At 49.5% G+C, this 24903-nt stretch overlaps 1 non-coding gene across 1 annotated transcript; it reads right to left on the bottom strand.

Moving 5' to 3' along the window:
- Positions 1-2108: 2108 nt before the first annotated feature.
- On the bottom strand, positions 2109-2214 carry LOC120107756 (small nucleolar RNA R71). Its single transcript, XR_005509409.2, has one exon. It is a non-coding gene; the product is annotated as a small nucleolar RNA R71 (small nucleolar RNA).
- Between the last annotated feature and the right edge of the window lie 22689 nt (positions 2215-24903).

The raw sequence follows: 24903 nt of genomic DNA on the forward strand, positions 1-24903 counted from the left end.
AGGGGAGACCCCCTGTTTCAGTGAAAAGGAGAAGAAAGCCGAGAGGGAGATGAAGATGGGAGGACTTCCGGCCACCATGAGCAGCTAAGCCTCGGTTTAGGGGTTTGATGAAGCCATGGATGAGTATTTGTGTTGCATTTCTTTGATTTTTAGCGTTGTAAGACAGTTGCATACTCGATGAAATTATGATGTTAAAATGTCTTGTTTAATTTATGTAAGATGTTTATCTTGTAGAAAGTCTTTGCATGAATTAATCTAGTTTATCGAAATTGAATCCAATACCTGTGGTTTGGAAGAGATTGCTATGCAACTATCGGATTTATCTTTGAAAAATTAATCCTCAGATGAATCATGCTAAATAGGACAGACCATGCCTATCCTTAGAAAAGATGGTTTGTGCCAGGCTTAGATGACTCATACTGTGGGTTAGATTTCAGCTTTTTGTATAATTGCCCTAACTTGTAGTTAAGAGCAATCAGATCATACACGCATCTAAGTCATTGAAAGCATCACAATTACGAATCCATCGGTGGATTCTAGCCCTAAACACCTCTCTCCATAGATAATTCATACTACTACACCCATATTAATTCTTAGTTTTTATCATTTACTCTAGCTTATCCCCTTTGAAGTAATCATTTAATTAGGAAAAATAACTTGTCTCCAATCCCTGTGGACCGACACCCGTAATCACTATCCTACAGGATACGTGCTATTGCGTGGTTTATTTTCAAAATTGAAATAACCGATCAATTTTTGGCGCCGTTGCCGGGGATTGCTAGCATAGTTATTTTTTTTATTAAAAAAAAATTTAAAAATTAAAAAAAAAATTTTAAAAAAAATTTCCATTATTGTTACTTTTCTTATCTTCTTTTCCTCCCTTACTAATTTTTATTTATTTATTTAGTTTTTTTTCAGGAATCGAGAAAAAAAAAAAAATCTGGGATGATCAAAAGGAGAACTGCCGGAAAAGAAATGCTGTAGAGGTTTGCAAAAATAAAAAATAAAAAATAAATTGCTGGGGAAATTCCCTTTGGTAACCTCTAAACTTTTCTTATTTAAATTAATTATTGGTTTGAAATTTTGTGGTGATTGTTTGATTTTAATTATAGCAAAATTGTGAATGCATGCTTGATACACATACACAAATCAATTTGCACATAGTAAGGGCAATCACCCCAACAAGATAAGAGCCGGATTTCATCACCGGACTCTTGCCCAATTTAGGTGAACTCAATCTCACATAGTGTCATCTTTAATTAAAATCAATTAGACGTTGGCCCCTAGGGACATTCGAGCTCAATAGGACGAAGATCACCGAAGGTTGCACCAATTTCGCTCTGTAGCTTAGTTGATGTCTAGGCAAGCTTTGTCCCTATAAGGGAGACAGTTCATCTGTTCGAGGCAAGTGGGTTTTAAGTGGGACCTTTGCGAACGCATCGTGACCCCTCCACTTACCTGGGAGCTTACCTGGTCAACTCGGTTCATTAGACCGGATTGGAGGCTTAGGTGCCCTCTTCAAACCAGTTAGGAGCTGTCTAGTGATTTTAGGTCAAAGACTAGGATTGATATGCTTTTCTCTTTTATTGCATGCTTGATTGATCGAGTACTAGTGTATGCACGGTAGTCGTTCTAGAGTACAAAATCTATTACCTTTCGACCGTGAAATAGAACGAACCCTTAGGAACATTCGAGCTAAGATCAAAACATTAGGATCATCCCCACCTCTTAAGATGGCTGAAGAACAACCCAAACTCCTGAGGGAGTACTTTACTCCCACTATTTACACTTCCCCATCTTGATTCGATTACCTGAAGTAGCAGCTGTACAATATGAAATAAAGTCTAGTGTGATCCAAATGCTTCCATCTTTTTATGGGCTCACCAATGAAGATCCATATAAACACCTAGATGAATTCCTTGAAATTTGCACCACTGTCAAGATTCAGAATTTCACTGACGATGCTCTGAAACTTAGATTATTCCCCTTCTCCCTTAAAGATAGAGCCAAACAATGGCTGAATTCTTTAGAAGCTAACTCAATTCGTTCTTGGGATCAAATGCAACAAGAATTCCTTAAAAAATACTTTCCCATAGGAAGAACGAACCAGTTTAGACGTGCCATTACAAGCTTCTCCCAAACTGAGGGAGAAGAATTTCATGAAACTTGGGAGAGATTTAGGGACCTAATCCGTAAATGCCCTCATCATCAAATACCTAAGTGGCAACTAGTGCAATGTTTTTATGACGGATTGACAGAACGAAACCGTCAGATGATTGATGCCGCATGTGGGGGGACATTCATGCTTCAAAATGAGCATGAAGCATGGAAATTATTTGAAAATCTAAATGAAAACTCCCTCCACCATGCTTCATGTTCTCGTCAAGCACCCCCGAGTTCTCAAAGAAAAGGGACCATTTGTGAAATAAGTCATTCTATGGACCTGTCTAGCAAGGTAGATGCATTGTCCCATAAGATTGACCAATTGATGATAGGTGGGCATTACATGAACTCTTCCCAAGCACAAGTGTGTACTATTTGTTCTAGCCCATCCCACCCTATTCATGAGTGCCCTTCAGCGCCCCAATTCCCCGAACTCGTGCAAGAACACATCAATGCTGCTCAAACACTGCCTAGACCGGGTAATGACCCATTTTCCAATACATATAACCCGGGATGGCGAAATCATCCAAACTTTTTTTGGAAGCAGCAAGCTTCGAATACTGCCCAACCTTATTCCCAAAACTTTCCAAACCCTCAGAATTTTCAAACCCCACAAAATATTCATCTCTACCGTCCCTCGACTCAATTTCAACACACTCCTCCTCCACCCCAAAGAAACACAGCCTTTGAGGAGAAAGTGTTGAACGCCCTTCAAGGTTTGGAAACCATTACACAATTAGTGCACTCTCATACGCAATCAATCGCCAAGCTAGAATCCCAAATGGGTCAACTAGCTAATGCACTAAACAAGCGAGAGGAAGGAAAGCTTCCAAGCCAACCACTAAGTAATCCTAGGGGACAATACATGGCTCAAGAAAATCAACTAAATGCAATTCATCATGAACAAGCCAATGCTTTGACTACCCTAAGGAGTGGACGTGTAGTAGACAATAAGATTGGGGAGGACAACAATAAGGAAGATGAAGAAGAGGATAGAAATGTGTCAAATGAAAAACCTTCTTCTTCTTCTTCACCTAGTCCACCTTCTGCCAAAACTCATATCCCAAAGGCCCCATATCCTGAAGCTCTTAATTCACCCTCTCCCTTTGGCAAAAAAGGAACTTCACTAGAGGAAATAATGGAGGTTTTCAAACAAGTGAAAATCAACCTTCCGCTTCTTGATGCTATTAGACAAGTTCCCTCCTATGCCAAATTCCTCAAAGACCTTTGTACACAAAAGCGAAAATCTAGGACACATGTGCCTAAAAAGGTCTTCTTAACTGATCAAGTGAGTTCTATTCTCCAACACAACACCCCTCCGAAATTCAAAGATCCTGGTGCTCCCACCATCTCCTGTGTCTTAGGAAATAATTTCATTGATCGAGCACTCTTAGATCTAGGGGCAAGTGTCAACCTTTTACCTTATTCAGTTTATGAGAAACTTGGGTTAGGTGAGTTAAAACCAACCTCGGTATCCCTTCAATTGGCTGATCGATCTGTAAAAACACCACGTGGGATAATTGAAGATGTTCTTGTCAAGGTAGACAAATTCTATTTTCCAGTAGATTTCATTGTCCTTGATATGGAACATGAACCTAATCCTAAGAAACAAATCCCCGTGATCCTTGGGCGCCCCTTTTTAGCAACAGCCAATGCGTGCATAAATTGTAGAACGGGGGTAATGAATATATCATTTGGGAACATGAAGGTAAAATTAAATGTGTTCAATGCAGACGACCAACCCGCGAGGAAAGTTGAGTGTTTTATGATAGACAAAATAGATGAACCCATAAAAGGAGATGCAAAAACTACCTGACTGTGTCTGGCTGAAGACAATAAACTTAGCGCTTGTTGGGAGGCAACCCAATTCTCTTAGATTATTTCTTAACATTGAGGACAATGTTAGGTTTAGGTTTGGGGGTATTCATCTTGATTTTCATCCCAAAATAATAATAATAATAATAATAATAATAAATAAAAAAAATAAATAATAATAATAAAAAATCATTTTTTTTAAAAAAAGAAAAAAAATAAAAATATTTTTTTAAAAAAAATGTTTTTATTTTCATTTTTTTATAAAATAATTAAAAAAAAGGTTTTTGTTAAAAAAAAACCCTAATTTATATACATTTATGCGAGAATGATAAACACACAAGGTATATAAAATCTAAAAAGCCTAATGACTAGTGGGAAGTAATACAAATTTAAGTTCTTTTTATTAAGTCTCTCTTAGGGAGTTGTAAGCTAATTAATACTTTGGAATTTCACTACACACTGGCCGACTCTTCTAAGGTCTAGGCTCGACATTATGTTGAGAGTATGGTAGCAACCTTGGACCCTGATGAATCATACTTATCTAATCCAAAAAAAAAATATCAATAAAAATAGATTTAGTCAGGAACATCGAAAAGGGCTACCTATTGTCAAAGATCAAGTGGGCTTGTGATGAGGACTCCGAGCATAAGTCCGTAGGGGAGTCTTGATGCCCGACACCTTATGCCAACTGGTGTGAGAGTTGTCGACTGATTGCTCGTTACACGGAGAAATCACCACCAGAGTAAAAGTGCACAATTTATATATCTTTCTTAAAAAAAAGAAAAAAAAAAAGAAAAAAAAATGTTGTATTGACCGAAAAGACAATAGTGTGAAAGTCGTCGTTGTAAAATTCGAGTAAACTGGAATATTACAGATAAAGCCCGTGAGGTACTAAAGTAAACATCCACAACTCTCGAAATCCTGCAGATAAGATGATTTTGAATCAGTGAGTAGGTCTTTTCGACCAATCCTTGGAAACTACTAGTATTAACAATATTTTGGAGATCCGAACCCTTAACTTGTGTACGGTCCAGATTTCACCGAGCACTCCAGTATAAATAAGTCTTACAACTCCCTAAAAGGAAACTTAATGACTTTAACTTAGATTGTATACTAACCTAGAATTTGGGCTGACTTAGTAAATAAAACCGTGTGTGCTTTGAAATTCTTATCATTTATGTATCTTAAATAATAATAATAAAAAAAAGAGAGTTTTTGGAAATCTTAGCTAGTATGCATTTGGAATTTGATTTTCACTTCATAGATCAATCGATCTAAATATATATATATAATAAAAAATAAAAATAATAATAATAATAACCATAAAAAAATAAATAATAATAATAATAATAATAATAACAATAAAATTTTAGAAGTTTGTGGGTATCTTCACTGGAAACCCTCACGAGACTATAACTCGTCCACTAGGGTAACCTAGGAGTTTAAAGCCTTGTTGCATATGGTAAATGCAATCGCGATGCCTGCGAAAGTGAGTTAGAGTTTTTCTTTTCTAATTTTATTTTGCTCGAGGACTAGCAAAATATAGGTTTGGGGGTGTGATAAGTGCTTAATAATTTATAATTTAGTTACCTTTCCATAGCACTTATCAATATTTTTAAACTGATAAATACATATTTTACCATGAAATTGAACAAACATTGAAGTAAGTTTAAAATATGGTAATTATTCTCTTAAACTAGATTCTGAACTTGTCTCTCTCTTCTTTGCAATCTTTCATGAAAATTTCATAAAAACATATAAGGAGGAGATTGTGTTGACCCGATTTGGTAACCTGATAGAGTTGTAATCAAGCTAAGCTTATAATTAAATGGGTTTTGGTCCTGATTCGATTGAAAGTTATAATTAATTATGTATGGGGCAAAGGTTTGATTAACCCTTTTTATTAGGTCACGGTCCGATTTTTAGTCTTGTCTGGTCGAGTTCGATCTGAAGCAACTCAGCAAGAATTAAATGTAAATAACATTGGGCTCGAGAATAATTTCAAGCAAATCAACGATCATGACCCACCTCAAATCCAAAGCCAATTTCCAACCAATTCCTTTCCTACCTTCATATAAAATTTATAATTTTAAAACAAAAATAATAATAATAATAATAATAATTGAATATCCATGATTCACTGTTCATATGAACAGTGTCCCGTGAAAAACACTATTCATATGAACAGTGTTAGGAAAAACAAAAAAAAAAAAAAAAACTAAAAATGCATTTCACTGTTTATCTTCTTCCTCTCCCGTAGATCCCGCGGCCGTCCACCTTCCAAGGCGACCTCCCGACGATCCCGCGACCAGATCCTCCGGCCCTTCTTCCGCCCTCCTCCCAGCTTCTTCAGCCGCGCCAGCAACGCCCGCGTTCTTCATGCGCTGCAAGCATCCCAACCGCATCCGAGCAAGCGTGATTTCCAGCGATCTACCAACGCCCATCAAGCATCTTTCATGATCAACGCCCGAATCATCCCGTGGCATCTTCCATCTTTAGCGCATCTCCTCCCTTTCGAAGTCAAGCCGTGATCCAAGCTTCCACCGTGGCCGTGATCGGCTCCTCCCACCAGCCCACGGGTCATCACCTCCTCACAGCATCCAAGCAATCCCACTGCCAGCAGCCTATGAAGCAGCCCAAGATCCTGTCCGTATTCATCTTCTTCCCGTGAATCACCCCCTCCACGGATCAAGCTCCAACATCACGCGTCCGTGAATGGTGTCTTCCCGAGATCCCGCGGCCAGACCTTCATCCGAATCAAAGGTCTCAGCCCCTCTCCCATGGATCCGCTCCTCCCATCATCGCACCCAAGCTCCATGGAACGTGCCACAGTCAAGCCTCCGAGTACGCCCCTTCCGGAATCCCAAGCATCCTCACTTGCCTATAAATAGGGTGTCCATCAGAAGAAGAGGGGGGAAAGGAGCTCGGATCGGTTCAAAAGAAAAACAGGGGAGACCCCCTGTTTCAGTGAAAAGAAGAAGAAAGCCGAGAGGGAGATGAAGATGGGAGGACTTCCGGCCACCATGAGCAGCTAAGCCTCGGTTTAGGGATTTGATGAAGCCATGGATGAGTATTTGTGTTGCATTTCTTTGATTTTTAGCGTTGTAAGACAGTTGCATACTCGATGAAATTATGATCTTAAAATGTCTTGTTTAATTTATGTAAGATGTTTATCTTGTAGAAAGTCTTTGCATGAATTAATCTAGTTTATCGAAATTGAATCCAATACCTGTGGTTTGGAAGAGATTGCTATGCAACTATCGGATTTATCTTTGAAAAATTAATCCTCAGATGAATCATGCTAAATAGGACAGACCATGCCTATCCTTAGAAAAGATGGTTTGTGCCAGGCTTAGATGACTCATACTGTGGGTTAGATTTCAGCTTTTTGTATAATTGCCCTAACTTGTAGTTAAGAGCAATCAGATCATATACGCATCTAAGTCATTGAAAGCATCACAATTACGAATCCATCGGTGGATTCTAGCCCTAAACACCTCTCTCCATAGATAATTCATACTACTACACCCATATTAATTCTTAGTTTTTATCATTTACTCTAGCTTATCCCCTTTGAAGTAATCATTTAATTAGGAAAAATAACTTGTCTCCAATCCCTGTGGACCGACACCCGTAATCACTATCCTACAGGATACGTGCTATTGCATGGTTTATTTTCAAAATTGAAATAACCGATCACTTCCCACCGGAGCCGCGCGGGGTCCGAGAGGCGGGCCCGGGCGCATTCCCAGACCCCCCAGTCCTCGAGTAACCCGCGCTCCAGTCGGTCCCCCTCTCGCCGCTCCTTGTCTCCCACCCACCGGTCGCGCTCCCTGGACCGGTGGGTGGACGATCTCCACCGACAACTCCAGGTCCTGAAGGGCCATTCCAAAGATCCCTTCGCCGACTTAGAGATCTCCTCCCAGCCGGCGCTTGCCTCGAGGATCCTGCGGACCCCGAATCCGCCGGGGTTCAAAATGCCGGCGATCGAGCCCTATGACGGGGCGGCGGACCCGCGGGATCACGTCGAGAGTTTCAGGACCCTTATGCTCCTCCACGGAGCATCAGATCCCCTTCTCTGCAAGGCTTTCCCGGCAACCCTCCGTGGCCCGGCGAGGGTGTGGTTCGCCGGGCTGGAGGCTGACTCAATCCGGTCCTTCGACCAGTTCACTCGCCTCTTCGTCACTCATTTCGCCGTCAGTAGCCGGCGGCGACTGGTCTCCGACTCCCTCTTTGATGTCCGGCAAAACGAGGGAGAAAGCCTGCGGGATTATCTTACCCGCTTCAACAGGGCTACGCTGGAGGTCCGGAGCCTGAGTCAGAAGGTAGCTCTTTCAGCCCTGAAGCGTGGCTTCCGGAAGGGCAGACTCACCTTCTTCCTAGACAAACGCCTGCCGCAGAGCTTCCCAGAGCTGTTGTCCCGGGCGAACCAGTATGCGGACGCCGAGGAGGCGGCCGCCCACCGGAGCAAGGAGGCCGCCGAGATCCCTCCAAAGCTTGGGAAGAAAAGGCGGAAAGAGGCACGCCAGAGGAGGAGCCCGACGCCCCAGCGTCGGCGCGGAAGCCCGTCGCCGGCGAAGAACCACGGCGCCCCACGCCCTCGTTCTCCGCCCCGACGTTTCAACCGGTACACCCCTCTCCTGACTCCCCGGGCCAAGATCCTTATGGAGATCAAGGGGCGGGAGGACCTCCCGGCCCCGAGACAGATGCGGAAGATCCCTGGGAAGAGGCCCTCCCGGGCGTACTGTGAGTACCACCGAGACCACGGCCACGACACAGAAGACTGCTTCCAGCTTCGGGACGAGATCGAGGCTCTCATCCGCCGGGGGCGTCTCGGTCGATATGTGAGCGACCGACGTCCCCCCGCAGACCCGCGTCCGGCCGACCCGGATCCTCCGGGGCCTCGGGAGCAGAATCGACCCATTGCGGGCGTGATCCACACTATCACTGGGGGCTGCCCCCGACCCGTAAGGAACGCAGGGGGGCTCGACGGAGGCGTCGGGAGCGGCCGTCGCAAAGAGGCAGAGGGTCGGCAACGTAATCACTTTTTGTGATGAGGATGTAAAGGGGGTTCAGACCCCCCACGATGACGCCATGGTGATCTCCCTCACCATGGCAAACTATGATGTAAGGCGTGTTCTTGTGGATAGTGGAAGCTCAGCTGATATCTTGTTTTACGAGGCCTTCCAAAAGATGGGCTTGTCCAGACAATTGTTGCACAAAATGTCCACCCCCCTCGTAGGATTCACCGGTGACGCTGTCCCGGTGGAAGGTGTCGTTGAGCTGCCTGTGACTGCGGGCGTCGCACCCGCAGAAGCCACGGTGCGACTCGGATTCCTGGTCGTCCGTGTTCCCTCGGCTTACAACGCTATCCTCGGACGACCCGGGCTGAACGCCCTTCGTGCGGTGGTCTCCACGTACCACTTGCTCATGCGGTTCCCCACGACGGTCGGGATCGGGGAGGTCCGAGGTGACCAACCGACCGCACGGCAATGTTTCTTAGCGACCCTCAAAGGGAAGAAGCCCGCAGAAGCCCTAAGCGTCGAGTCCCTTGATGCCAGAGACGAGGTGGCCTTGCGGCAGGGGGAGCCGGCCGAGGGTGTGGTCGAAGTTCCCCTCGAGGAAGGCCGCCGGGACCGGGCGGTCCGGGTCGGCGCCAATCTCGACCCGGGAGCTCGGGCCCGGTTGGTGGAATTCCTCCGAGCCAATGCCGATGTATTTGCCTGGTCGGCGGCCGATGTACCTGGGATCGACCCGGAGGTCATCTCTCACGCCCTCAACGTCGACCCGACCCACCGGCCAGTGAAGCAGAAGAAGAGACACTGTGCCCCGGATCGGATCCGGGTGATCGACCAGGAGGTAGACAAACTCTTGGAGGCAGGATTCATAAGGGAGGTAAGTTACCCCGAGTGGCTGGCAAATGTCGTACTTGTCCGGAAGGCGAGCAGGAAGTGGAGGATGTGCGTCGACTATACCGACCTGAACAAGGCGTGCCCCAAGGATAGCTTTCCGCTTCCGCGGATAGACCAACTGGTCGACGCGACTTCCGGACATCAGCTGCTGTCTTTCATGGACGCCTTCTCCGGTTACAACCAGATAATGATGGCCCCACAGGACGAGGAGAAAACTGCCTTTATAACAGACCGGGGGCTGTACTGCTACAAGGTAATGCCCTTCGGTCTGAAGAATGCTGGCGCCACTTACCAGCGCCTCGTCAACAAAATCTTCAAAGAGCAAATCGGCCGGAATATGGAGGTGTACGTGGACGATATGCTGGTGAAGAGCCGCCAGGCAGACCAGCACATCGTGGATCTGGAGGAGACTTTCACCACCTTGCGGAAGTTTCGCATGAAGCTGAACCCAGCGAAGTGCGCCTTTGGCGCTTCGGCCGGGAGGTTCCTCGGTTTCATTGTCAACCAGCGGGGTATCGAAGCCAACCCGGACAAAATCAAGGCCATCCAAGGTATGTCCCCTCCGACCAAAGTGAAGGAGGTTCAGGAGCTCGCTGGAAGGGTCGCCGCGCTCGGACGATTTGTGGCAAAATCGGCCGAACGCTGCCAACCATTCTTCAAGGTGTTAAAACGCCCGAAAGACTTCCTCTGGACGGACGAATGTCAAGCAGCATTCGACCAGCTCAAGGAATACCTGGCGTCTCCTCCCCTGCTGTCCAAGCCGCAAGAAGGGGAGATGCTCTACCTCTATCTGGCGGTCTCCCCAACCGCGGTCAGTGCGGTGCTGGTTCGGGAAGAGGCAAAGCTCCAGAAGCCCGTGTACTACATCAGCCGGGTCCTACGGGATGCCGAGGCGCGGTATACGAAGGCTGAAAAGATCGCCTTCACGCTGCTGACCGCGACCAGGAGGCTCCGCCCCTATTTCCAGGCCCATTCTGTCACCCTCTTAACTGATCAACCACTACGACAGATCCTCAGCAACCCCGAGAATGCGGGACGGCTGGTGAAGTGGGCAATAGAACTCGGTGAGTTCGACATCCGCTACCAGCCTCGGCCCGCCATCAAGGCCCAGGTGCTCGCGGACTTCCTCGCTGAGTGCACGGTGCAGGTGGCGGAACCTAGACCGCCGGAAACGCCCAGCCTTGACCTCCCGACCTGGACGCTTCACATCGATGGGTCGTCGAACCCCGAGGGTGGAGGGGCCGGGCTGGTCCTTACCAGTCCTGATGGAGTGATAGCCGAGTATGCCTTGAGGTTTGGATTTCCAGTGACCAACAACGAGGCGGAGTACGAGGCCCTAGTCGCGGGACTCAAACTCGCCGGGGAGCTCGGCATCCGGCGTTTGAAGGTCTTCACCGACTCCCAGCTGGTGGTCGGGCAGGTCCGTGGGGAGTTCGAGGCCCGGAGCCCGACCATACAGAACTACGTCCGGAAGGTGCAAGCACTCATTCCCGACCTCGGCAGCGTCGACCTCCAGCAGGTCCCCAGAAGCGAAAATGCCAGGGCCGACAGGTTGTCCCGCTTGGTGGGCGCAGAGGCGCACAACCTGTCGAGGGCAATCTACCTGGAGACCCTGGATGCCCCGAGCATCGGCGAGGCTGGGGCGGTGATGGCGATTGATCCGGAGCCGTCTTGGATGGACCCGCTCGTCGCCTACCTCGCCGAAGGGATCCTCCCTGAAGACGAAGATCAAGCTCGGCGACTCGTCAGGAAGTCCGCCCACTACGTACTCTATGAAGGGAGGCTGTATCAGACCTCGTTCACCGCCCCCCTCTTAAGGTGCCTCCGCCCCTTGGAGGCGGCCTACGTCCTCGACGAAGTCCACGAGGGCGTCTGCGGATCGCACTCGGGGGCTAGGTCCTTGGCGCACAAGATCATGAGGCAAGGCTATTATTGGCCTACCTTGTTGGAGGACTCAAAGGATCACGTACGGAAATGCGACGCCTGCCAGCGCCACGCCAACGTCCAAAGAGTCCCTTCTGTCCCCTTGGCACCAATCACCGCACCCTGGCCCTTCTCACAGTGGGGAATGGATATCCTCGGACCGTTCCCCGTCGCTTCCGCCCAGCGGAAATTCTTGATTGTTGCAATCGACTACTTCACCAAGTGGGTGGAGGCGGAGCCGCTGGCCACTATCACGGAGGCGCAAGTCCGGAAGTTCGTAAAGAAAAACATCATTGTCCGATTTGGGGTACCCCGGGTCCTCATCTCGGATAATGGTCGACAGTTCGACAACAAGCATTTCCGTGACTTCTGCGAGGAGTTCGGGATCGAGCATCGGTTCACATCTGTGTCGCATCCCCAAACCAACGGTGAGGCCGAAGTGACAAATCGGACAATCCTCCAAGGAATTAAGGCGCGAATCGGTCGGACGAGGCAAGCTTGGGTCGAAGAACTCGAGAACGTCCTTTGGGCGTATCGGACCATGCATCGGACCCCTACCGGGGAGACGCCTTTCGGCCTAACCTATGGCACGGAAGCGGTCGTCCCCGTGGAGCTCGGACTCCCCTCGCCCCGGGTGGCCGCGCACCGACCCGAGGCCAATTCGGAGCAGCTCCGAGGGAACCTGGACCTCTTGGAAGAAGCGAGAGAAATGGCGCAGGTCCGGATGGCGATGTATCAGCGGAGGGTGGCCCGGTATTATAACTCCAAGGTCCGACCAAAACTTTTCAGAATTGGAGATCTGGTGCTAAGGCGGGCCAAAGCATCTCAGCCCGCGGAAGGTGGGAAGCTGGCGCCAAATTGGGAAGGCCCGTATAGGGTTCGCTGGGTAAACCGACCTGGCTCCTACCAGTTGGAGGCACTAGATGGTCGAGAAATTCCAAGGAGCTGGAATTCCGCTAACCTGCGGGTATATTACCAGTAGAAAGACAAAGCCAGAAAGACAGCTCAAAAAATATATAGTTCTTTTCATTTCAATAATTCCTGGTTACAATGGCGTGTTCGTGTGATTACAAAGAATTCCCAGAGGGGGATTGGGGAGTAAAGAAACTAAGGAAGAGGTGGGGACTCCGTGGAGCTGAAGATCTGGGATCCCGAACCCTCCGCCCGAAGCAGCTGCAATCCCACTGGCCGTGGGTGCTTCCCCCCGGAGGCGCCATCGACGCCTCACGCAAAAGACGAAGAGCCGGCGCGGACGAAGAAGAAGTTCACACTGCTTCTAGAGGAACGCCACCTCCAAGGGATATTCCGGTCCTCCCCAGGAGAAGGGGAGGAAAGGAATATAAGGGAGAAGAGCACGAGGAGGCATGATCCCGGATGAAACGCCTAGAGCGGAGTTCCACCAGGGAGAATCCTCCCGTTGATCCCAGATGAAACGGCTAGTTGGTGGAAGTCGCGAGGGGCGCGCCTCCCATTCCTCCGGCTGGGATTTTCCAGCCACGTGCCGGAGAGGAGGTCCACGATCCATGGCAACCTGAACAGCTCCGGCTTGGCAGGCTCCACCGCACCTGCGCTTATATTTATAGCCAAACTGTGGCCCCCCGGTCGTTCCGATGCGGGTGGCTCCAATAAATGCGGGCACATCGAATCCGGAGCCGTTCTGGCTCTCGAGGTTTATCCCCCCACGATCTCCTAGGCGTCATTCTCCTTAATTGCATTCTTCGTGCAGGACACTCCGGACGGCGTGTATCCCGCGGCCCACGTATCTCCGCACGCGCCCAGGCCGCATCCGCCTCGAAGAACGCGCGTATCGCGGCCGCTTAACTGGCACTCCTCGCAAGCAGCAACTGGCCGGTCCGATTTCCCAGGTAACGCCTCAATTAGCATTTAATGGCCTTCTAGTGTTCCCCAGGCGACGCTTCGAGAGGAGGAGAAATACGATCGCAGCTGGCCACGGAGAAACCCCGTCGAGCGGCAAGTGATAGGCGCGTGGCCAACGAGCGGAATTCCCCGAGGCTCGGCCCTCGGATGCCAGGCTAACCCGATGATCATTCCGGGAGCAGACTAGCCTGAAGCCCCGACCGGTCGCCTCGGCTTGCGCCAGCCTTGGCCGACCAACGAGTGGAATTCCCCGAGGCTCGGCCCTCGGATGCCAGGCTAACCCGATGATCATCCCGGGAGCAGATTAGCCTGAAGCCCCGACCGGTCACCTCGGCTTGCGCCAGCCTTGGCCGACCAACGAGCGGAATTTCTCGAGGCTCGGCCCTCGGATGCCAGGCTAACCCGATGATCATCCCGGGAGCAGACTAGCCTGAAGCCCCGACCGGTCGCCTCGGCCTGCGCCAGCCTTGGCCGACCAACGAGCGGAATTCTCCGAGGCTCGGCCCTCGGATGCCAGGCTAACCCGATGATCATCCCGGAAGCAGACTAGCCTAAAGCCCCGACCGGTCGCCTCGGCTTGCGCCAGCCTTGGCCGACCAACGAGCGGAATTCCCCAAGGCTCGGCCCTCGGATGCTAGGCTAACCCGATGATCATCCCGGGAGCAGACTAGCCTGAAGCCCCGACCGATCGCCTCGGCTTGCGCCAGTCTTGGCCGACCAACGAGTGGAATTCCCCGAGGCTCGGCCCTCGGATGCCAGGCTAACCCGATGATCATCCCGGGAGCAGACTAGCCTGAAGCCCCGACCGGTCGCCTCGGCTTGCGCCAGCCTTGGCCGACCAACGAGCGGAATTCCCCGAGGCTCGGCCCTCGGATGCCAGGCTAACCCGATGATCATCCCGGGAGCAGACTAGCCTGAAGCCCCGACCGGTCGCCTCGGCTTGCGCCAGCCTTGGCCGACCAGCGAAAGAATTTCCTGAGGCCCAACCCTCGGATGCCTGGCCTAGCGCCGGAAGAATTTCCTGAGGCCTAACCCTCGGATGCATGGCCTAGCGCCGGAAGAATTTCCTGAGGCCTAACCCTCGGATGCCTGGCCTAGCACCGGAAGAATTTCCTGAGGCCCAACCCTCGGATGCCTGGCCTAGCGCCGGAAGAATTTTCTGAGGCCTAACCCTCGGATGCCTGGCCTAGCGCCGGAAGGATTTTCTGAGGCCTAACCCTCGGATGCCTGGCCTAGCGCCGGAAGAATTTCCTGAGGCCTAACCCTCGGATGCCTGGCCTAGCGCCGGAAGAATTTTCTGAGGCCTAACCCTCGGATGCCCGGCCTAGCGCCGGAAGAATTTCCTGAGGCCTAACCCTCGGATGCCCGGCCTAGCGCCGGAAGAATTTCCTGAGGCCTAACCCTCGGATGCCCGGCCTAGCGCCGGGAGAATTTCCTGAGGCCTAACCCTCAGATGCCTGGCCTAGCGCCGGAAGAATTTCCTGAGGCCTAACCCTCGGATGCCCGGCCTAGCGCCGGAAGAATTTCCTGAGGCCTAACCCTCGGATGCCCGGCCTAGCGCCGGGAGAATTTCCTGAGGCCTAACCCTCGGATGCCTGGCCTAGCGCCGGAAGAACTTCAAGAGTCAGGAGTCGGCGAGACGCTATCAAGAGTTAAGAAGAGGAAGGACGAAAGTGAAATGAGGAAACACTCTGTTTGCATTAACTTTCGTTGCATCAGGGCCGAGACCCATACAACATGGCAAAACGCCAACATACAAAGAAAAGAACAAAGAAAAGTACAGAGAGTCAGTTTGGAGGAACCCCTGAGTCGGGAACGGCGAGCACGTCCACGAAGGGTGGGGAGACGGTTGGAGAATCGGCAGGCAATGGCATCGGAGGGGAGTCGAGGAGGGAGACCCCACTCAGGTCAATTCTGGGGTATTTAGCGGACACCCTTGCCAGGCCTTCATCGAAGCCTAAGGCAAAGGAGTCGGACCCCGCGTCCGACATGTTACGGATGAACTCGGCGGACTGACGATAGGCCTGTACCGCCTGACGCCCGATTTCCGCGCTCTTCTCGGCCAGCGCAGCCTCCGCTCGCTCCGTAATCTGAGCTTTCGCTTCCATGACCTTCGCCACAATCCGGTCGTCCGCCTCGGAGGAGACCCTCAGCAGATCGGCCCGAGCCTCCATGTGCCTCGCCTCGGCAGCGACGCGAGCAGCCTCAGCCTCCTCCAGGCGCGAATGAAGCTCCTGGTTGCTCGCACGAGTCCCCTCCAAGGCCGACTCCAATTCGGCCAGCTTGGCTTCAAGAGATCGGGTTCGGTTGCGGGCGTTGTCGGCCGACTGCTGGGCCTTCTCCCACCTCTCCCGAAAGTCGGCAGCCTTCCGGGACTGCTTTTCGGCCCGCTCCTCCGCCTTCCTGATCTCGCTTTCGAGACCCGAGGCAACCTTGAGTTACTCCTGAGCATCCAACAGTTGCCTCTCGAGGACGGCGAAGCCGAGTGCCCGCTCTTCGGCCACCTGGAGCCTCGTTTCGAGGTCCCTGGTCGTCCTCCCCGCCGCAGCCTGGCCTCCCTCCTCTACAGCTTTCAGTCGGCTCTCGGTCCTCGCCAGAAGCCTCGCCTGTTCCTCGTGGCTCTCCTCCAGGCGGATCATGTACTGGGCGAGCTAAGAGATAGGAAAAATGAGAGCGTCAGACGGGGATCAACAGAGCCTATAAACGACGAAAGCGACCAAAAGAACACTCACCGATATGAGACAGACGCAGCTGGCAGCTCCGACTTCAGGGATGCTCATCTGCCGGACCTGCCTACGGTCCCTCTCCAGCAGCACCGTCTCGACGAGGTTTCGGGCGCCGGCGAAAGTGAAGGCCGACCCCGACTTCGCCCCGGAGCCGGACGGTGGTTCTGCAGCCTTACCCTTACCCATCGCTTGGGAGAGAGTCATGCCGACCGTGCGCGGGGCAGGGGCCGCGCCAGAGATCGACAGGGTCCCGCTCGGCCGGGGCCTCGGCGCGCCCCCCCCTTCTCGTATCATCCGAAGCCGACCGAGTCGAAGATCGGGCTGGGGACCGACTGCGTCCGACCCGGCCGCCCCGGGCGCGCTCGGATGACACCTCCGGAAAAACGATAGTCTCATCACCGGAGGGCTGATACGGCGTCAACTGTCGGTCCGAGCCCGCGGCGTCCCCCTGATCGATGGGCCCGGACCCGTCTGTCGGCGTCGGAGTCGCCTGCTGGCGGGGCTTCTTCGCCGGTGGGACCCCGCTCGGAGGAGTCCGTTTCTTCCTCCGGACCGCTTCCAGTAGGGACGCCCTACTAACAGCCATTGCCTTGTCCGACTGCATGACGTCGTCGATTTCTGCAAAAAGGACGAGATGGTTAGAAACTAAGAAACCGATGGAAAGAAGAAGGGAAAGAGGAGAAAAGAGCTAAAAAAGAAGAAGTGGTGGCGGGCTCACGGTCGGCGGGGACCGAGCTCAGACCGACGTTCACCAAGGCATCCTCGGAAATAAGGCTAGCCACCGGGGGGAGCCGGCCCTCGGCAACCAACCCCCTCAAGACGGCGACGCCATCGGACTCCTCCCTCGACAACCTCGATAGGCCGATCGGGGACTTCATCGGCGTCTCCCAGGTTGTTCCGATTCCCCAAGAGGGATCTACGTCGATGAAAAAGAAACGCTCCTTCCAGCCATGAATGGAGGAAGGAGCCTCCTTGACGAGGCCGCACCCTCACCGCGCCGCAAAGCACCACCACCCTCTGTCCCGGGGGTGGCCGTTCAGGCCATAGCATTTCCAAAAGACGTTCAGGGTGGCGGGAACCTCGTGCATGCGGCAGAGAACCTGGAAGGCCGTCAGGGTACCCCATGAGTTCGGCACCAGTTGCGTCGGCGCCACTCTTAAACCTCGAAGCACCTGCACGACTAAGTCCGAGAGGGGAAGGCGGAACCCAGCCCGAAGGATGTCCTCATTGATGGCGACCTTCCCTGGAGGAGGATGGGACATCCTCTCCTCAGGCCCCGGGAGCGTAATGTTGCAGGTTTCGGGAAGGTGGTACCGGGCCACGAACCTATCTAGGTCTTCGGGGACCAGCTCCGACTGAATGCGGTCTGCTCTTACTTCGTCCATCCCTAACGGCCAGTGAATCTACGGTCAGGACGGGGTCAAGAGGGGAGAAGGGACCGGAACGACTGGGGTACACTAATACGAAAGGAGAAAGTACGGAGGGCCCTAAATTGCAGAGTGGGGCAACTCACCGGAAGGGAAGGAAGAACGGCTCCGAGAGCGCCAAAGGAGGAGCGAACGAACAGTCCGACGGCAACGGCAGCAGCACAAGGGAGAAACTCGAGGATGCCTGTGAAGAGAAAGGCGGACGGGGGAGGGCCCCCGGTTAAATAGGCGGAAAGGCGGGTGATGCCTCGGTGACGCCAGAGGACGCCTGGCTGCCGAAGGTTCGTTCGCGCCCCAAAGGCGAATCGACGCCATTAAGGAAGGATGTCCGCCGAAATCCGCAGACCGCCAGATCAGCGACAACCGCCATACGCCGTAAAGAAGGCGGGGAGCTCGAAGCGCGCGCGCCTTTCCAAGGGATGGCGGCAATCTCGAAGCATCACTCCCTTCACCCGTTCCCCTCCTGGTTCCAGGCTCGGAAGTGGGGGGCTACTGTTACGGAGGAACTTAGCCACCATGCCCCACGTGACCGGCACGCGCGCCCGGGAAGACTACGGCTGCCCCTTGATCCAGCAATCCGACCTCGGGTCGGATATCTTCGGCTCCGCAGCCCGACCCCGAGTCGGCTGCCCCTTGATCCAGCAATCCGACCTCGGGTCGGATATCTTCGGCTCCGCAGCCCGACCCCGAGTCGGCTGCCCCTTGATCCAGCAATCCGACCTCGGGTCGGATATCTTCGGCTCCACAGCCCGACCCCGAGTCGGCTGCCCCTTGATCCAGCAATCCGACCTCGGGTCGGATATCTTCGGCTCCGCAGCCCGACCCCGATTCGGCTGCCCCTTGATCCAGCAATCCGACCTCGGGTCGGATATCTTCGGCTCCACAGCCCGACCTCGAGTCGGCTGCCCCTTGATCCAGCAATCTGACCCCGAGTCGGCAATCTCTGACAACAACAGACTGTTCCCCTGAGGCACGCCGCGGCCCCCTGCTCCACTACTCCCTGCAACAGCCGTATCCGACGCTGTTTCACGGTCCCCTGTAACAGCCGTACAAAGCGGAACTCCACTATGCCCTGCCATAGCCGTACCCAGCGCTGCCCCACGACGCCCAGTAACGGCCATGTCAGTGGCAACCCCATCGCGCCACACGATGACCAATCCCCAAAAGAACCCCCCAGCCTGGTATATATGCGGCTGGAGGGGAAGGGGGAGGGTAAGCAAGATTTTCCAGAGTATCATCTTACCTGCTACCTCTCCTTCTCCTTCGATCTTTCCTAACTTGATCGTCGGAGGGCCCCCACTACCCCGGTGGTGGTGCGAGGCTTGCTTGCAGGTTTTCCGGCGGAAGGTGGAGCGCAACCGAAGCAATTCGAAGGGAACCCCGTTCACACCGCTGTGCCAATCGTTCTCGGTTTGAACCCCCAGCAACATTAAGCATTAGTCAATTATGTGATAGAGGCTATAATGTTATGTTTAAACCATCACTATGCATCATAACAAATCCAAATGACAATAGTTTAGTTTTTAAAGGAATAAGACGTGGAAATGTGTATGTTGTAGACCTTGAGGATCTTGCCAAACACAACCCATGTTTAGTTGTTAATGAAACTAAGGATAATGATGCTAGTTGGTTATGGCACCGTAAGTTAGGTCATGCAAGCATGGACACAATATCTAAACTAGTTAAAAGAGATTCTGTGATAGGTTTGCCAAAATTAAAATTTGAAAAGAATAAAATATGTGAAGCATGTCAATTTGGCAAACAATCAAGAAACTCCTTTAAATCTATAAATTGTGTCTCTACCTCTAGACCTCTAGAACTACTACACATGGACCTCTTCGGACCAACTAGAACCACAAGTCTAGGAGGAAATAAATATGGTCTAGTTATCGTAGATGATTACTCTAGATTCACTTGGGTTATGTTCTTAGCACATAAAGATCAAGCTTTTTCAGTCTTTAAAAAGTTTCATAAGGAAGTAACAAATGCTAGAGATTCTTCAGTCATAGCCATTAGAAGTGACCATGGAACCGAATTTGAAAATCAGTTATTCGATGAGTTTTGTAGTAAAAAGGGGATAACTCATAATTTTTCTGCACCTAGGACACCACAACAAAATGGAGTTGTGGAGAGGAAAAATAGAACTCTAGAGGAAATGGCTAGAACTATGTTATGTGAAAGTAACCTCCCTAAGTACTTTTGGAGAGAAGCCATTAATACTTCTTGTCATATATTAAATAGAGTTCTATTAAGACCCATTATAAAGAAAACACCTTATGAACTTTGGAAAAACAGAAAACCAAAGGTAAACTATTTTCATATCTTTGGATGTAGGTGTTTTGTTCATAATAATGGGAAAGATAATCTAGGAAAATTTGACTCTAAATCTGATGAGGGCATATTCTTAGGGTACTCTACAACTAGTAAAGCCTATAGAGTCTTTAATAAAAGAACCCTAGTCATAGAAGAATCTATACATGTTGTTTTTGATGACTCGAGTGATATCTCCTCTAGTAAGAGAGTTAATTTTGATGATGATACGGAAATTCTTGAAGAAAAGATTGATGAGATGACATTACAAGATAACAATCAAAAATTAATTGAAGATGCATCATCAAGCCAAGAGACTATAGTAGATCATGGGCTAACTAAAGCTTGGAGGTATGCTCACGGGCATCCTAAGGAATTAATTCTAGATGATCCATCTCAACCTATTAGGACTAGAGCATCCCTTAGGAACTTAAACAATCATCTAGCTTTCGTTTCACATTTTGAGCCCAAACACATAGAAGAAGCTGAAAAAGATGTAAATTGGATAAATGCAATGCAAGAAGAATTAAACCAATTTACTAGAAACAAAGTATGGAATCTAGTTGAAAGACCTACTGAATATTCAATTATAGGTACCAAATGGATTTATAAAAATAAACTTGATGAAAATGGTATTGTAATAAGGAATAAGGCTAGACTAGTAGCAAAGGGTTATAATCAAGAAGAAGGTATAGATTTTGATGAAACCTTTGCTCCGGTAGCTAGACTTGAAGCAATTAGACTTTTACTAGCTTTTGCATGCTCTAAGGACTTTAAATTATTTCAAATGGATGTAAAAAGTGCATTTTTAAATGGGTATATTAATGAGGAGGTATATGTAGAACAACCTCCTGGTTTTGAAAATCATCAATACCCTAATCATGTTTATAAATTGAACAAAGCACTTTATGGTTTGAAACAAGCACCTAGAGCATGGTATGAGAGACTTAGCAAATTCCTATTAGAACATGAGTTCTCTAGGGGTAATGTAGATACAACACTGTTTCTGAAAAGGCAAAACAAAGATATGTTATTAGTACAGATTTATGTTGATGATATTATTTTCGGTGCTACTAACAATCGCCTCTGCGAAGAATTTGCTGATTTGATGCAGAGTGAATTTGAAATGAGCATGATGGGAGAGCTGAATTACTTCCTTGGACTTCAAATCAAACAATCTGAAGAAGGCATCTTCATCAGTCAAGCCAAATACATCAAGGAGATGCTCAAGAAGTTTGATATGGAGGGAAACAAATCAATCAGCACCCCCATGAGCTCATCATGCAAATTAGACCAAGATGAATCAGGTAAATCTGTAGATCAGAAGCTATATAGAGGTATGATAGGATCTTTGTTGTATTTAACTGCAAGTAGACCTGATATCATGTTTAGTGTTTGCATGTGTGCAAGATATCAGTCTAATCCTAAAGAATCTCATCTAATTGCAGTCAAAAGAATCTTTAAATACCTAATAGGAACTAAGAATATAGGTTTATGGTATTCTAAAGAATCTAGCCTAAAATTAATAGGATACACAGATTCAGACTTTGCTGGATGTAAACTTGATAGAAAAAGTACCAGCGGGTCTTGTCAATTTCTAGGAGAAAACCTAATCTCATGGTTTAGCAAGAAACAAAACTCGGTTGCTTTATCTACTGCTGAAGCTGAATATGTTGCAGCCGGGAGTTGTTGTGCTCAAATCTTGTGGATCAAACAATAATTAGAAGATTATGGCATTAAACAAGACAAAATTCCCATTAATTGTGATAATACAAGTGCCATTAATCTAACTAAAAATCCAATTCAGCATTTAAGAACTAAACATATTGAGATAAGACATCACTTCATAAGAGATCATGTACTGAATGGTGATGTGACACTTCAATTTGTTTGTACTGATGATCAATTAGCTGATATTTTTACAAAACCCTTAAGTGAAGAGAGATTTAGTGTGCTTAGGAGGGGATTAGGAGTGATTGATCCATCCTAGTGGTAGTTTCCACTAGATTCATTGATTTTGATGATTAGATTGTGGTTAAAATAGAGTTTCTTTTCAATGATCATCAAATCAGATCATAATTTAGTGATTTTCCCTCATTCGGCACGAACATAGCATGATTTTTAGGTGCGTGCCAAAGTTCGAGACGACTCGAGTAAGTTTCAGAGTCGGCTCATAAGGGGGAGTCGACTCGGACATTTACGGGAGTCGACTCGAGATCAATGGCCGCAGAGGGTGAGTCGACTCGCATACGGTCGGGAGTCAACTCAAGGTCAATAGGCGCATAAGGAGAGTCGACTCGCGCATACTTTGGAGTCGACTCGAGGTCGAGTCGACTCGCGACTCAGAGGAGTCGACTCGCAGTCGGGATCCGACTTTTTAACCCTAGCTCCATCATTTTCAAAACATTTCTATTCACCGCCGCCACTGTTCACAAGCCCTAGAGCCGACTCCTAGGTCGTCTCCGGCCGTTCCCAAGCCTTTTCCCGTCCATTTTCCTCGTGTCTTTAGGTTCATTCCTCTCCCCTAGGTCAAAATGCCTCGTAAAGCCGTTGTCCGGAAGAGGCACCAACCCGAGGCCGGTCCTGAGAGGCGATCCAAGGCTCGGCACGATCCCGCGAGGCCGCAACCTCCGGCTCGTTCTCCGCCGAGGGCCGTTCCCTTGAGGCCGTGTGCCGGGAAGGCGGTCTCCACCGGGAGATACGTCGATTTCGACTATCTCTCCCAGGAGGGCTTCACTATATGAGATAGACTTAGGGCCCAGGGTTTAGAGTATTTTTGTTCCCTAGACCTCCCCACATATCCTGGCCTGATTAGAGAGTTCTATGGTACTGTCCATAGGGGGGATGGAGGAATAGAGGAAACCGTAGCCGGTGTCCCACTGTTTATTTCCGAGGATTTCATAGCCCAAATTCTCCACCTTCCACAGTTAGGGGTGGCTCCCACACACCCCGAAGATAGGACTGAGGCCCTTACGGCCATTCTAGGGCATCCACCCCAGTCCCCTTTAGATGAGGAGTCCGCCAGCTCACTTTCAGTTGAGATGCGGCTCCTCTTGAGCATCATTTCTCGGTCTTTGTTCCCAAAGATCGGACGGTTCGACTTTGTGTCTGAGAGGGACCTAGCCCTCATGTACTACTTTCTCCAGGATACCCCCATAAACTTTTCCAAGATGATATATAGATACCTATGTGAGCCACTAGATAGACCTAGGCTCACCCTCCCCTATGGCATGTTGTTCACCCTTATCTTTAGGGAGGCCGAGATCCCTATTCCTGAGGGGGAACCCTCTCGCGCATTGCGATGGACAGATCGCATGCGTCCGGGGACCCTACACAGGATGGGGTTTCGGAAGGTCGAGGGGACATGGGTTAGGAAGTCTTCTACCTCCACACGTACCACCAGACACTCTCCTAGTCCTGACCCAGACTCTGATTATCCCACTCAGCCTTCCACTCCAGTACCCTCCACCTCAGCCGGACCCTCCTCCTCAGCTCCACCACCCATGGAGGTCCGGATCGCTCCTGAGCAGCTCCTGGAGTTGCGGCAGGAGATTGTCAGAGACCTGCGGATGATCTACTTCGGGAGCTCCAAGGTTCAGTGCCTGCTCCCACTCCTGCACCCACATCTTCTGAGTTGGTCCCTTCCTTGACTGCCGTGACTGACATGACGGCCCATGTACGGGAAGAGATCTACAATGTCCGGAGCTTGATCCAGGCTCAGTTCTCCAGCATGAGTGAGGTCACGGGTATCACTCGGAAGATGCACGATGACATCCGGAAGGACATGAGCACCACTACTCAGGGGGCCGAGCGCTTGTCGAATGTGCTCATCGACAAGCTGGACGCACTTCAGAAGTCGGTGACCGAGCTCGACACGATGCATAGCAGGGCCACCTCGGCCATCATCCGACAGCTAGAGCACGTCACCAATGCGGTCCAAGCACTCGCAGAGCGCATGCCTCGGGGAGCCACATCCTCTTCGAGGAAGCCCTAGATATCGTTTTGTATTTGGATATGTATTGTTTTCCTTTACTTATTGTATTCTCAAATGTATTTACATACAAATCAATACAATGAGCAGCCATATTTTCTGCAATTCTGTGCCATTTGATCTATGATTGATTGTGTGTTCTGATTATCTCCTTTTTGATACGATGACAAAAAGGGGGAGAAATATTTAATAGATATGTAAATGGAATCAACATAAAAGGAATCAAAATAAAAATTAAAACATAATTTGTTCTTAGTGGATTTGGTACCTCGAGGCTCATTATCTCTCTGTTGGGGCTCCTAATGGAGTAATCTCCAGAATCTATTCAAGGGATATTCGGAGATTAGCCGAATCCTACTCAAGAACAAATTGACACATTTTTCCTCTAAAAACCAAAAATTTCAGTTCAAAAACTTCAATGCATTAAAAGGAAATTCAGAGAATCAAAACAAAGTAGAATGCGTATGTTGAGGGGGAGAATCTGAATTTTTAAGAAAGCTAAATCATTAAATATATATAAGCCAAACAATTGATTGCATGATATGAAGGCTTATATAATTTCAAATGAAAAGGAGGAGCTTTAACTCCAAAATTTATTGTTTCACACCTTTCAAGATTGGATAAATCAAATAACCAGACATTTGAATTCATTTATGGATTTTATTTCCTTGTTTATTAAGCAATTCACTTTACATATACTCAAAGTTTTGTCATCACCAAAAAGGGGGAGATTGTGGAGTGATTGATTAAAACCCCTA

This window comes from Phoenix dactylifera, chromosome 3, assembly GCF_051530095.1.
Source record: "Phoenix dactylifera cultivar Ajwa chromosome 3, Ajwa_hap1_PhDact_Kaust_v1.1, whole genome shotgun sequence".
Taxonomy (NCBI): domain Eukaryota; kingdom Viridiplantae; phylum Streptophyta; class Magnoliopsida; order Arecales; family Arecaceae; genus Phoenix; species Phoenix dactylifera.